Here is a 16,275-nt window from a genome sequence, read left to right as displayed (position 1 = left end):
TGAAATAAAAGGGTGTTCTACGACTTTTGACTCACCCTGTACAATGATAACTTCTCCCCTATAGTACAGTCGTGGCCAAAAGTTTTGAGAATGACAAAAATATTAGTTTTCACAAAGTTTGCTGCTAAACTGCTTTTAGATCTTTGTTTCAGTTGTTTCTGTGATGTAGTGAAATATAATTACACGCACTTCATACGTTTCAAAGGCTTTTATTGACAATTACATGACATTTATGCAAAGAGTCAGTATTTGCAGTGTTGGCCCTTCTTTTTCAGGACCTCTGCAATTCGACTGGGCATGCTCTCAATCAACTTCTGGGCCAATTCCTGACTGATAGCAACCCATTCTTTCATAATCACTTCTTGGAGTTTGTCAGAATTAGTGGGTTTTTGTTTGTCCACCCGCCTCTTGAGGATTGACCACAAGTTTTAAATGGGATTAAGATCTGGGGAGTTTCCAGGCCATAGACCCAAAATGTCAACGTTTTGGTCCCCGAGCCACTTACCGTAGTTATCACTTTTACCTTATGGCACGGTGCTCCATCATGCTGGAAAATGCATTGTTCTTCACCAAACTGTTGTTGGATTGTTGGAAGAAGTTGCTGTTGGAGGGTGTTTTGGTACCATTCTTTATTCATGGCTGTGTTTTTGGAAAAAATTGTGAGTGAGCCCACTCCCTTGGATGAGAAGCAACCCCACACATGAATGTTCTCAGGATGCTTTACTGTTGGCATGACACATGACACTGATGGTAGCGCTCACCTTTTCTTCTCCGGACAAGCCTTTTTCCAGATGCCCCAAACAAGCGGAAAGAGGCTTCATCGGAGAATATGACTTTGCCCCAGTCCTCAGCAGTCCATTCACCATACTTTCTGCAGAAGATCAATCTGTCCCTGATGTTTTTTTTGGAGAGAAGTGGCTTCTTTGCTGCCCTTCTTGACACCAGGCCATCTTCCAAAAGTCTTCGCCTCACTGTGCGTGCAGATGCGCTCACACCTGCCTGCTGCCATTCCTGAGCAAGCTCTGCACTGGTGGCACTCCGAACCCACAGCTGAATACTCTTTAGGAGACGATCCTGGCGTTTGCTGGACTTTCTTGGATGCCCTAAAGCCTTCTTAACAAGAATTTAACCTCTTTCCTTGAAGTTCTTGATGATCCTATAAATTGTTGATTGAGGTGCAATCTTAGTAGCCACAATATCCTTGCCTGTGAAGCCATTTTTATGCAACGCAATGATGGCTGCACGCGTTTCTTTGCAGGTCACCATGGTTAACAATAGAAGAAGAATGATTTCAAGCATCACCCTGCTTTTAACATGTCAGATCTGCCATTTTACCCAATCAGCCTGACATAATGATCTCCAGCCTTGTGCTCGTCAACATTCTCACCTGAGTTAACAAGACGATTACTGAAATGATCTCAGCAGGTCCTTTAATGACAGCAATGAAATGCAGTGGAAAGCTTTTTTTGGGATTAAGTTAATTTTAATGGCAAAGAAGGACTATGCAATTCATCTGATCACTCTTCATAACATTCTGGAGTATATGCAAATTGCTATTATAAAAACTTAAGCAGCAACTTTTCCAGTTTCCAATATTTATGTAATTCTCAAAACTTTTGGCCACGACTGTATATCTTGTTCGGGAACATTATTTGCATAGAGCACTCACTTCAACTTACCTCTCTAGCTCTTGCTTCTAGCTCCAGCTGATGTGATGCTTTTTCTTAAAGGAAACCTGTCACCATGAAAATGCACTGTAAACTGGCAGCAGCATGCTATAAAGGAGGAGCTGAGCAGATTGATATATAGTTTACCAGAAAATATTTCAGAATCATTCACAATCATTTCAGATTCATTAATTAATTTAAATTGATTCTAATTCTTGCTTTGAAGTCAAGGAGGTCTTTTCTGTGATTGACCGCTACGTGTATCTCTATATATACTCTCTATAGATACAGGGAAGACTTTCAATTACTTATATCACTGCCTATTCTACTGCGCAAATGAGCAGGAATCTAAATTTAATGAAAAATAGGTTATATAGAATATTTTCCTATAAAACTATTTATTGTGGGGATTTTCTCTGGTAGGCAGGTTAGCGGACGCAGTATAGAGGTAACGGACCAGGTTTTAAATCAATCTTCAGTGTTTATTCACACTCATAACATGACACAACAGTCCATTTTCAGACTTGGTGCTTATTCACACACAGAAAAAACAAAATAGCATTCACCTGGTATCCTGGGTGTCAGATCACACCCGGCTGAATGCTCAGCCTCAACAAGTCCACTTACAGGCTGTAAGGCGGCCTGCTCGCCTGTCACACTGTCTTCAGACCTCAGAGCAGAGATTTCTACAGCTCCACTGTCAGAGGGAGGTAATCCACACCACCTGAGAGTGCTGACTGCTTTCAAACCTGCCAAGACCCAGCCTGGAATGAGGGGGGTAGCCACCCACCCAGCACTTTGGCTACTCCCAGTAAAAGCCGTCCCGGATCAGCTTTACAGCCATACTAAACAGCTGAAGTGTCAGACTGCAATCCGCAATACTGACACTTCAGGGGAAAAAACGTCTCTTACCTCACTGAGGCCAGGAACCTCGGTGACACGTACCGACCATCAATGATGGCCCCTTGTTGCTTCCTACAATATATATATATATAAATATATATATATATATATATATATATATATATATTTATATATATCAGGTTGCTCAGCTCCTCCTGCAGCTCAGACCAATGTTTAATGTGGCAGGTTCCTTTAAAGGAGTTTTCTAGGATTTTAATACTGATGACCTATCCTCAGGATAAGTCATCAGTATCTGATCGGTGGAGGTCTGATTCACAGGACCCCCACTGATAGGCTGTTTGAGAAGGCATTGCGCTTTTGTGAGCACCGCTGCCTTCGGGCAGCTTACCAAGCACAGCACCATACATTGTGTAGCGGATGTGTTTGGTTTCACGTTCAGTCTCATTGAATTGAATGGAGCTGAGCGTGATACCAAGCACAGCCACTATACAATGTATGGCGCTGTGCTTGGTAAGCTGCGAGAAGGCCACGGTGCCCACAGGAGCTCCGGTGCCTTCTCAAACAGCTGAGAGACCCCCACCGATCAGATACTGATGACCTATCCTGAGGATAGGCCATCAGTACCAAAATACAGGAAAACCCCCTTAAAGGAGACTGTCTAGTTACTAATTATGTTCAACAAGAACCAATTTTCACAAGGTAATAACAAACATTTGTAATGAGATTTTCTCACAGGGACTCAGGGACAGCCATTTGGTTGGGGCAACTCCCTGGGAATTTTGTGGCTGCCATATAGGCACTCAACCCAATCACACACTAAGATCAATTTTGTAGGAAGTCAATTTTGCCTACTTGTGTATTGTGTTGAGTGTGTGATTAAGCCAGAGTACCTAGAGGAAACCCACGAAAACACAGGGAGAACATACAAACTTCATGCAGATGTTGTCCCTGGTCAGATTCGAATAAGGACCCCAGCGCTGCAAGGCACCAGTGATAACCACTGTATCACAAGGAAGCAATATTTAGGTAAAGTTTAGAGCTGCCTAGAAAACTTTTCACTTATAGAGTTGAGCGAACCCGAACTGCAAAGTTCGGGTTCGTACCGAACTTTGCGAGTTATGGTACCCGGACCCGAACCCGGACTTTTTCACTGAAGTTCGGGTGATTTTATTATTTTCCTTTATAACATGGTTATAACGGAAAATAATAGCATTCTTAAAACAGAATGCTAAATAAAATGTCTACTGAGGGGTTAAAAAAAAAAATATAATAATATCATCCACTTTATCGCGCAGCCGGTATCTTCTTTTCTTCAGGACCTGCAAAAAGACCTGCGGTTTAAGTCAATGGGGACCCGAACTTTACTTTATTCTTTTCCGTTATAACGTGGTTAGAACGGAAAATAATAGCATTCTTAAAACAGAATGCTAAATAAAATGTCTACTTAGGGGTTAAAAAAAATAAAAATCACCTCATCCATTTGATCACGCAGCCGGTATCTTCTTTTCTTCAGGACCTGCGAAAGGACCTATGGTGACGTCACCACCATTTGGTAAGCGCGGTGACATCACCGCAGGTCCTGCTGAATGAAGATAGAAGGACCACCATGTTTTAAGAATGCTATTATTTTCCGTTATAACCGCGTTATAACGGAAAAGAATAAAGTGAAGTTCGGGTCCCCATTGACTTAAATGGGGTCCGGGTACGGGGTGAAGCTTGGGTCCCGAACCTGAACTTTGACCTGAAGTTCGCCCGAACCCGACGAACCCAAACTTCCACGGGTTTGCTCAAACCTATTCGCTAATTTTCTTTTGTGTTCTGTACGTATTTGATGAATTTAGAAGTGCATATCCCTTGGTTACAATCCAAAATATTAGAAGCAATGATTTTGCACTTATCTCATTTTGACCTTATTTTCCAAATGTATTTATTCCACTTGACAGTCTGCAAGGCACATCTCTTTGAAATAAGGCCCATTAACTACAAAATATACAGTAGCTGCATAAATTACAATCCATTTTATTGTCTATATAATTTGCATTTTATGGAAATAGAAATTCCTCCAGGTACTTTAAAGCTTATCAGTTCATTATCTTTTTTCCCGTTTTGCAAAAACAACCTTAAAAAAAAGGAAGGCAAGAAAGAGAAACATTAGTATATTATTAAAGTTTTAAAGAAATAATATTTTAAAGTGCTTTGGAGTTCAAACTGAAATTTTGTTGAAATATGTTTGTATTTTTAATCATTTGTTTGTTTTTTCTATTTGGGAGATTTTTTTTGTACCAAAACAAAATGCAATGTGTTGATTTTTCTGGAATACTTTACATGACATGACATTTGGAATGGGCTAATTACAAAAGCTAATCCCAGTATTTCCTCCTGAGTCCTTCACTCTGGGTGGTCTATGCCAAATTTGCATCTCATTTTTTTGCTGTTTTGCACTTGTTCTGCAAAAGCTTTTGTATTTTTCAAAAAAAATATTATGTTATTGTTAGTTTTTTTTAGAACCTATATTAATTCTGCATCACTCTAAAAGATAAAAACAATTGTTTTCTAATAAGAATAAGAGTAAAATATTACAAGAAATAGAAAAGTAAAATATTCTGATCATATTTTATATCATATGTCACATCCCTTCCCAAGCAGTTCATAACATTTATGGGAATATATATATAAAAAAAGCACTATGGCTCTGCTTTGAGCTGTAATATATGTGCAGGGTCTGCTCTCCTGAGTCCTGAACATAGATGCACAACTGCATAGGTAGGTAAAGAGTAAGACCTGCCTGATCTGATCATTTTGATCAAAATATATTGGCTTAGGGCTTGTTCACACGAACGTGGGATGCCCATTGCCGTATTTCGGACCACATTTGTGGATCCGCAATACATAGGCACCGTTCCGTGGCCATTCTGCATCACGGATGCGGACCCATTCATTTCAATGCGGAACAGAAGAACGGAACGGAACACTATAGAGTGCTTCCTTGGGTTCCATTCCCTGCTTTCGCAACGCAAAAAGATAGAACTTGCTCTATCTTTTGCGGAACGGAAGGATCACAGACCCATTCAAGTGAATGGGTCTGCGATCCTCATGCGCCTGTCCCACGGACAGTGCCCGTGCATTGCAGACCGCAATTTGCGGTCCACAGCACGGGCACAGGCTTCACACGAGCCCTAAGAGTCTCAGATTTTATCATTAGAGTGAAGGCTTAGTCCATATGTTATGTTTGCATCTATTGCTATAGTGCATTATTTTCTGTGACTTTATAAATGTAGCCATGCACATCCGCATATTTACTATCATATCATGAAGGATGTTTTGTATATTTTTCCCGTGATTTTTTTATTTTTTTTTATTTGTCTTGAAGGAGTGGCACCTTTAGGTGTGAATTAGCTTCTATCCGGGGAGTAGCATTCATGTGCACTTTTGCCCCACCTACCTAATAGGCGACCTTAATTAAGGTGGTACATATAGGTATGTGTGCTCCTCCTCTCATTGGTTACTGATGCACACAGAGGTACAGTAAGTTGGAGCAGCACACTATATGTGCAGGGTCTGCTCTTCTGAACATAGATGCACAACTGCATAGGTAGGTATAGATGAGGACCTGCCTGACCTGAGACCACCGTGGCTCTGGGTAGGTGGGCACAGATGTGTTTTGATCAAAATATATTAGCTAAGAGTCTCAGATTTTATCATTAGAGTGAGGGCTTAGTCCATATGTTATATTTGCATCTATTGCTATAGTTAATTATTTTCTATGACCATCCACATTCACACAGTCAGTTTTTGGTCATTTGCATGTCTTCTGTGTTTTGAACCCATTCCTGCTTCTGGCTTCCAAATCATGATGAAATTCTGATGCAAAATACTGACCGTGTAATTGAGGCCTTATAGATGCTCCAAAGACAGGACCTGTTATATTTTCCATTTTTCAGTTGTTCTGACAGGTCAGTAGAATGGTAAAATAAACGATGATGCCAACAAGGACAAACAGGGACACTAGTGGTGCCAGAAAAGAGTGGTGAGGGTGGTAACAGCATAAGGAGTCAACACAGTGGCCCAGTCACAGAGTGTGTGTGTGTGGGGAAGGGGGGGGGGGGGGCATCAGCACAAGATGGTGGCAGTATTAGAAGATGGCAGCAGAGACAGAAGTTGTGTGGCATCAGGTTGGTGACAGTATCAGAATAGTGGCTGAAGTATGTGTCCAGAAGTAACAAGCTGTATTTCATTTTTCATTATTTTGCCCACCCCGCCACACTAAACACCTGCTAAACACCTGCTGTGATACTACATAACTGGCCAGGCAGGAAAGCTTGACAAGGGAAAACTTGTTCAGTTGCAGCCACAATTATAGCTTGGTTGGCCAGTAGTCCAGAGGATCTTGGATGTGGGGTGACAGGGTGCACCCCAAGTATGCCACTACCGGCTGGTTCTGGTTCTGCTCTATGTCCTGCTGCTGCTGGCTGGTCTTTTTGGTTGGCAGGTGAAGAAACATGCTCATCAGAGACTCGAGACTCAAGTCACTGCTGACTCAGCTACTGCTACTCCTGCCCCCCTCCCCCAGCACTTATGGCAGCGTGAGCGCAGAGGGTCCCCCCGGTCAGAACTTCTTAAGTATGGGCGATGGCACACATAGGTAGCAACCAACTGACTACATAGGATGTCTTGATAGTAGTTGAGGTTATCATCCCTCTCAGTAGGTGTAAAAAAGGCCCCATTTTGGACTACTAACGAGGGTCTAACATCGTGGAGAGCCAGTAAGTGATCCCTCTGCCGGCTGTCACTACTCAAGCAACTCAGCATGCATCAGAGGGACTCCCTTGCTCCATCTCCACTGCATACTGCCATGGTCTTTCAGGGTCATCTGCCTGGTATTCCTCATTACCGTCCAGCTCCTCATGCTCCTCTCCTGTCACTTGGGCAGATAAATCATTCATTTCTGTATACAATTCCAGCGCATTATTGTCCTCCTCATCCTCCTCCTCCTCTCCCGGTTCAGCCCCCACAGGGCTCAGGTGGCCGTGAGATGTAGGCGTCATGTCTCCTGTCCAGTCAGATTTATCAGCATCTGCCCCAGGATGTGAAGAAGTGGAATTGCGTCATTCATCCCGCAGTCCTGATGACAAATAAAGTGGCCTCCCCAAAGAACCTGAGCAAATGGCAGGTGTTACTCATGAGCTGCCACTGACTAACGTCGAAGTTACACCGGAAAGTACTTCTGTCCGCCTGCATCACAAAGAAATCGTTCACAGCCTTTCTTTGCTCATATAGACGGTCCAACATTTGGAGGGTGGAGTTCCAACTTGTGAAAACATCACATATGAGGCAATGTAGGGGAACACCATTCTGCCTTTGCAGCTCAAGGAGCGTATGTTTTCCATGGTAAGAGTGGCTGGAGTGCATGCACCGTTTCCTTGACATTTTCAAGACGTCTTGCAGTTAGGTGGAACCACTTTACAACCAGATTAAAGATGTGTGCAGTGCAGGGCACATGGGTCAGCCCTTCTTGATGCAGCGCAGACAGAATGTTCTTCCCGTTATCAGTGACCATGGTTCTTCAGTTGGCGAGGAGACAGCCAGGATTCGATTTTATGATGAAGGACACGTAGCAGTTCTTACTGCTGTGACTCCTTTCGCCCAGGCTGGCCAGGTGCAGAACTGCTTGACAAAGGCATGCTCTGCATAGGTGGTATGCTGGAGGACCATTCAGAACTGTGCTTACAGTGGAGGCTGAGGGCAAGGTGGAGGATGAGGAGGCAGAGAAGAACATTGGTGCCATACTCACAGCATGAGAATGCAGAGGCGGCATTGCCATCACCTGGCCAAGTTGCTGGTGTGCCTGAGCAGGACCCACATTTACCCAGTGGGCTGTAAAGGACATATATTGTCCTGGACCACAGTTACAGCGCCACACTTCAGTGCTGCCATGAACTGTAGTAGAATACGACAGGCTCAAGGACTGGCCCACCTTCTGCTGTACATATACTGTATATGCAGGGCTTGTACAGTTTTTTTTAGAGAAATAGTGATGGCTTGGGACTTTCCACCTTGGCTCAGCACAAGCCATCAGTTCTCTGGAATGTGCAGAGTCAAAAACATGGAAAGAGTGGGACTGTTGTACCAGCATCTTGGCCAGGAGCACGTTCAGCTTATTGCTGGTGAAGCATGTGACGAGGAGAAAGAGTAGGAGCATCAGTAGATAATGGGAAGGCAACGCAGCTCCCTTCTGCTCAGGTGGTGGAGCCTTATTTGCTTGAGAATGGGTGGGACTGGGACATGCATCAGGCTTTACCGCTACATTAGCACCTAGTTTTTCCCAAGTTACTTAATGGTGACGTTCCATGTGTTGACATAGGGCCATGGTGCCAACATTAGCACCCTGGCTGCACTTCACCTTCTGCCCACAGATCCTACATACGGCCACACTGATGTCCTCCAGTGACTTGATAAAAAATTCCCACTCCAGCGAGTATGGCATTTAACCCTACCACTCTGTGATGACTGCATGCCGCTGCCTCTATGAAGCCGTGAACCACTAGTTGTTTCTGGACAGGTAGGCTTCTGAGTAGCAGATCGTCTACCCTGGGCACGTTTTGCTCCAGATCTGACATTGCTTCCATGCTGCTGGCTCACGGCTACGCTTGCACTCTGCTCGTTCAGCAGCATGTTGTCACCCTGCTGCTGTCTCTTGGGAAAGCTGCATCATCAGCCACTGTCTGCTCTTCACTTATGTCACCCTCACCAGTCTCATGGCCGCGTCCCTGACTGCTCTCTACACCTGCTCCCACGTGACTATAATCGTTGGTTCTTGCACTCCAACAGGAAGAAGCAGCGGACCTCTGCTCCAAATCTGGGCTGGCCAGTAGCTGCCGACTGTCCTCAATAAGCTTGTCCTCACTGGCAGAAGGAGAATCAAAAGAAATAGGCAGGTTCAGAACAGGTGAAGGCATAGAGCTTTTTCCTGGGGAAATGCCAACTAAGTGTGGTGTCAGAGGAACCCACAGACTCCTGGATGTGTGTGTCTGATGTCAGTTGAGATGATGTTGAAGACCGAGTCAACATTTCAAGAGCAGCAGGATTGGTCGTCACAACACGACCACTGGATGATAGTGACAGCTCTGGCCAGTTACTGCAGCAGCTTGTCACGGCGGGGAGTGGGGGAAACACCCCACCATACAATGTAAAGATATAAAGGGTAGCTGCTAGGCCAGTACGCCGGGCCCATACGTTGGAACCTCAGAACCCTGAAATCCCTGAATTTCCCTGAGGTAGGAGCCAGACACGGATAAACCAGAGTCTCCACAGGCCTAGCAACAAAGGGAAAAGGAGAGACCGTACACAGCAAGAGGATCGGCAGGTAAGAACAACAAGTAAACTCACTTACCTGCCGAAGCCTCCACAACTGGAACCCGTGCATCAGTACAGGAGCCCGAACACACAGCAGGTTACAGTGGAGACTCTGGTTCATCCGTGGTTGTCTCAGGTCCCTGTCTCCTACCTCAGGTAAATTCAGGGATTTCAGGGTCCTGAGGTTCCAGCGTATGGGCCCTCCTACCTTATAGGTCGGCTCATACAGTTAGGAGAACAGGGCCAGATTTAGGGATGCTTTAGGAGGTGATCTGCTCCCTTATTCCGGCATACTGGCCTAGCAGCTACCCTTTATCTCTTTACATTGTACGGTGGGGTGTTTCCCCCACTCCCCCTTGTGACAGTATGTCCAATAAGGTGGCCCTAAAGGACTGGGCAGAATCACCCAGGCAAGGAGCACAGCTCCATCACCAAACAAGGCTGCAGTACAACTGCCCCCAGCCTGCAAGCCACATGTATATATATCAAGCTTGCGGCCAACACCCAGGACACACCATAATCCCCACTAGCTATAATATTAACCCCTAGCTAACCAAACAGCAGGGAGGCACACCTTAAACTACACGTTGCCACCAGCAACGAGTCTGCACGGCAACCTTGTCACGGTCAAACAACAATATGACTGCGACACAGCTGATACCACCTGCCCCCCCTTCTACTGCAGCTACATCTGCCAGCTCCAGCAACATTTTTGCCACTGCCTGTTTGTTTGGAAGGCCTGCTGTGTCACAGTCTTGTTGTGCGCCTTGACAAGTTAGCGGTGCATGCTGGTTGCCAAGGGCAACGCGTTGTGGTGCTTTCCTCCTTCTTCTGGTTCTTTCCCTGTCTGGTGCTGGAGGGGTTAACTTCCTAGCTAGGTGTGTTCTGGGTGTGGCCTCATGGCTCTACTTAATCTTGTGTTGTGAACATGAGGCCAGTAGTTATCCAGCCTCGGCGTGTGCTGGAGCTATGCTCCTGGCATGGATATTCCATCCATCCAGTGTGAGGGCCACCTAGTTAGACATCGAGGTCATCCAATGTCATCCTTATGTGATTTTCCTTTCTTTCCCTTGTATATGTTTGGTGAGGGTTTATGTACAGGGTGTGTTGTTATGTCTAGTGTTGTGTTCCATGTCTGGTCTGTTTGGTGTGTTGTCCAGTATGGTTGCTAGACATTCCCCTGTCTGTCTGTGTCTTTGGTGAGAGGGCCCTGGGTTCCCCGGAGGGGGAACCACTAGTCAGTGAGCAGCTCTGCCTGGTGCTGCCATGCATTCGGTCCACATGGGGGTTCAGGTAGTCTTGGTGCCAGTTTTCCACCTTGTTGCTGCGGCAGGTAAGTGCTTGTCATTCCGGTGTGTTGTCGTATCACTGAGTTCTTACCTGCCAACCCAGTTGCTGCTCACAGTCTTCCATTACCCTTGCTGATTGGCCTGTGAGACTCCTATTTGTCCGTGTTCTGGAGGAACAGGTCGTTCCTTGCTCCGAACCTTTATTCAGAGATCATCAGGGTGACTCAGGGTCCTAGGTTCCTGTGTATGAGCCCACCTTCCACTTTTCCCACACTATACAGTGGGGCGTTTTCCCCTACTCCCCACCGTGACAAGATGCAACTCACAACTTTTACTTTGGATGTCTTTCAGTTGCAGTAGTACAATTATGCAGTTTTTAGATGTTACAGAGGTAATTCTGCAAATCCACTGTTTAAGGCTTGTCAGGTGGGTTAGGTGTACCTGGTTCCTTTAGATGCTTTGGATCCTATTCCTTGTCTTTCCCTACAAGCTGAATATTTGTCGACAAGAAAACTCAACTGTCTCTTAGAAGTTTGGTGTGGCTGCCTGAAGATATAAAGCCTCCACCATGCAAAGGTGTCTGTGGCCCTCAATAATGGCTCTTATTACCAATGAATTCCTAGGAATGCTTGTTTCTTTTCCAGGGAGGCAAACTCTTCTCCTACTGGTCAGGGATGCAAGTCTATAGTCCAGCTACAGAAGGAAAACGCTCTTCTGCGCCTAACATCTGAGTAAACACCTCCTAGCGAAGTTGGCTCCACTCACTAATCTGTGTTGCGAAGTCTTCACTCTATCTTTCCTCCCACTAACTTGATCTGACTACCTCAGATCTGCTCACTTCTGAACTACATCCTGGTTTCAACTTCTGTCATCTCAACCACTTTCAACTCCTCCGTCTCACTAGGCCTGACCTGAATATATATAAGACCTAAGCTCTATCCCCATCTAGTGGTGGGATGTATAAATTGCACCTAATAGGCCTGTTAACAGGGATTTTGCAGTTACACAAATGCAAAATTATCCATGACAACCTAGTGCTTACAATAATATAAAAAGTGCTTTAAAGCAGTGCCCACACACGTAGTGGGACGCTGCACAATTCCCGGCATTCTCTGCCAGAACAGCCTGCCAGAGAGCTTTGCCACAGATGTGAAAATAGCCAGAGACTCTGCAGGCCTCCCCACCTAGTCCAAATTTCTGTTGAACAGGATAGGGTTTTAGAGGAACTGCTGAAACATACCAGGATAATGCTTAAACACGTCTAAACTTTTTGTATTGTGATTCTTGGAACGCGTGGCCCTTGTATTATCTGCAGTTTAAAGGCTCCACTATGACATTAAAGAGGCTTTCTAAGGATAGGTCATAAAGTCCTGGAAAACCCTTCTAAGTAGTGATACATTCTTCAGATGGCCAACTGATTGATATTCACCTATGAGACAGACTATTGTCAGTTGGTGCTAAAATATTGTAAATTTCTCCATTATAAGTAGAGATGAGCGAATTTCTCAAAAATTTGATTCAGCTGGTTCGCCCAACTTTTTGAAACCATTTGGTTCGATCCTAATTTTTTCTTGGGGAATCGCGTTAAAAACTGCTATTTCCTGGCTACAGAGAGCTTTTATAGTGGTGTAGAACACTGTGCCTTGCAGTAACAAGCAGAGGGAGTCTGCTGTGGTACTGAAACAATACTATGAGTCAGCATGACATGCAGATGACAGGCGTCGCTCTTAGAATCACTGCACACTTAACTTATTTGGGCAGTCACAGTGCCAAAACTGACAAATAACAAATAACTCAAGTGTGAGCCTTACAGGTCAATGTTAGCGTCTACAGAACCTGTTCTATTAAACCCACTCCTGCTTTTGGCTAACAAATTATAAGCCAATTCTGATGCAAAATAGGGGCCATGTCATACAGGCCTTACAGCTGCTACATAGACAGGTGTGCGTTTAATTTTTCCTTCCTTCAGACAGATCAGAAGGGTCAAATAAATGATAATGTCAGCCAGGCCGAAAGGCAAAAAAGTGGCTAAGTCATGAATTGGGGAGGGTGGGAACAGCATGAGAAGTTCACAGAGTGGCAAGGCGACATAGTGTGGAGGTGGCAGCAGCAGCATCAGGAGGAGGCCACAGAGTGGCACAATGACAGTGCGGAGGTGGCAGCAGCAGCATCATGAGGCCACAGAGTGGCACAATGACACTGTGTGGAAGTGGCGGCAGCAGCAGCATCAGGAAGAGGCCACAGGGTGGCACAAAGACAGTGTGGAGGTGACAGCAGCATCAGGAGACTACAGAATGGCAAGGTGACAAAGTGTGGAGGTGGAAGCAGGATCACGAGACCACAGAGTGGCAAGGTGACATAGTGTGGAGGTGGCAGCAGCATCAGGAGACACAGAGTGGCAAGGTGACCTAGTGTGGAGGTGGCAGCAGCATCAGGAGACCACAGAGTGACATGGTGACAGAGTAGGGAGGTGGGTAGAAATATCAGTGCTAGCTGAAGATGGTGGTAAAAGGAGCACTTGGCATCAGATGTGTAGCATCAGGAGGGTGGCAGCATCAGAATAGTAGCTGAGGCAGGTAGCCAGAAGAAACCGGTCTCTTTTGTCAAAGTGTTGGTGTGGCACCATGGATGATCTAGTCTGATGCATCAGGCATTGGTGGGTGGAAATCGTGGCTGATCCGCGCTCGATTCATCTTGACAAAGGTCAGTCACTGCACATTTTGGGTGGACAGGCGATTTCTTCTTGGGGTAACTATGGCCCCCACCGCACTAAACACCCGCTCTGATGCCACACTACTGGCCGGGCAGGACAGCTTTTCCAGGGCAAACTCTGCCAATTGCGGCCACAAATCCTGCTGCTGGTGAGAAGTTTCTTCACCAGGCAGGTGAAGAAAGCTGCTCATCAGTGACTCTAGACTAAAGTTGCTGCTGATGGAGCTGTAATTACTCCTACCCCCCACCCTGCCACTGTAGCCATGGCAGAGGAACGTGAGCGCAGAGGGCCCCCCGGTCAGACCTGCGAGAGGATGGACGATGGCGCAGATAGGCGGCGGCCAACTCACTACATAGGATGTCTCTATAGTAGTTCAGTTTGGCCTCCTCCTCAGCGGGTGTAAAAAAAAGGCCCCTATTTTGGACTGGTAGCGAGGGTCCAACAAGGTGGATAGACAGAAGTCATCCCTCTGCCGAATGGTGACAATTCGGCTGTCACTACAGAAGCAAGTGAGCATGCGTCGGGCCATTTGTGCAAGTGATTTGGAGGGACTCCCTGCCTCCATCTCCACTGCATACTGCCACGGTGTGTCTGGGTCCTCTGCCTCGTCTTCATCATCACCGTGTAAATTCTCTGGCTGCTCCTCCTCTCCTGTCACCTGTGTAGAAAAACGAGGTGCAGAACAGTGTGACACTGCCATGCCCTGCACATGTGGTATGCTGGAGGGGCACTGTGAATTGTCCGTGCAGTGGAGGACACGGTGGAGGATGAGGAGGCAGAGGCGGACATGGTCACAGGACCAACGGTGTGAGAACGTGGAGGTGGATGCAACGTCACCTGGCCAAGTTGCTGGTGTGGCTGTGCAGGAACCACATTCACCCAGTGGGCTGTAAAGGACATGTATTGTCCCTGACCGTAGTTACAGCTCCACACATCGGTGCTGCCATACACTTTGGCAGATACCGACAGGCTAAAGGACTGGCCCACCTTCTGTTCTACATACATTTGAAGGTCTGGTACTGCTTTTTTGGCAAAAAAAATATGGCTTGGGACTCTTCACATCGGCTCGGCACAAGTCATCAGTTCTCTGAAAGGTGCAGAATCCACCACTTGGAAAGGGAGGGACTGCAGCACCAGCAACTTGGCCAGATGAACATTCAGCTTTTGCGCCGTTGGATGAGTGCACACTTACAGTTGTCTCTTGGCAATCGCTTCGGTGATCGATTGCTGATGGAATGACTGACTAGGAGAAGGAGGAGGAGCAGAAGCATCAGGACCAGCAGATGATGGGAAGGACAGACAGCTCCCTTCGGCTGAAGTGTGGAGACTTGACTGCCTAAAATCGGGTGTGTGCCACAGGGTGATGCAGCGGCAGGCTGGACCACCACATCGGAGCTATGGTTCTCCCAGGCCACTTTATGGTGACGCTGCATATGTTGACGCAGGGCTGTGGTGCCAACATTGGCACCCTGGCCACGCTTCACCTTCTACCCACAGATTCAAAAAATGGCCATGTTCACCTCTTCCGGCGGCTTAACAAAAAACTGCCACAACTCAGAGTAGGTGATTTTACCCCCAACACTCTGCACTGACTGACTGCTACTGTCGCTGCCTCTGTGAACCCCTGCACCACTACTTTCCGGGCAGGTAGGCAAATGCAAAGCGGGTGGTCTGCCACCTTGCTGACTCCCGGCCACGCTAGCGACTTGCTTGTACTCCTCAATGGTCTCTGGGTCAGGAGCCTGACCGCTCGCAACACCAGTTCCACTTCACTCTGCTCATCAATACTTTATCCCCTACCGGAGGAAGCGGTGGTTGCCTCCTCCACATTTTGGCTATCCAGTATCTGATGACTGTCCTCTAGTAGCTCGTCCTTGCTTTATAGTGGAGCTGAGCCCACAGCATATAATACTTGTCTAGCTGAGGGAACAGAAAAGGACAGAGGCAGGCTGAGGACGGGCCATGCTAACTAACGGTTGTGTCTGACGAACCCACCGACTCTTGGCTGGGGGTGTCTGATGTCACTTGGGATGAAGTGGATGGCCAAGTCAACCATTCAAGAACCGCTGGGTTGCTGGTCAAGACACGACCGCTAGATGACACCGGGAGCTCAGGCCTCTTGCTGTGACTCCTGCTGCCACGTCCCCTTTCTCTGCTGCGACCTGTGCCTGCGCCAGAAATATTTAGGCCTCTGCCAATCCCCTGCGCAGGGCCTGGCACTTCTCTGTCTGACATACTGTTAGATCAAATAAATAAATAGGAAATTAAAACACCCCAAAAAAGTCTGTAATTTTCTCACTTCACCACACAACGGCCCTTTTTTTCCCCACTAATGCACGCCAAAGAAGCCTTTAGAACATATAAATGCACCGCTGAACTGAATAATGTA

The sequence above is a fragment of the Bufo bufo genome, chromosome 9 (genome assembly GCF_905171765.1).
Source record: "Bufo bufo chromosome 9, aBufBuf1.1, whole genome shotgun sequence".
Classification (NCBI taxonomy): Eukaryota; Metazoa; Chordata; class Amphibia; order Anura; family Bufonidae; genus Bufo; species Bufo bufo.
This window is presented reverse-complemented; position numbering follows the sequence as displayed.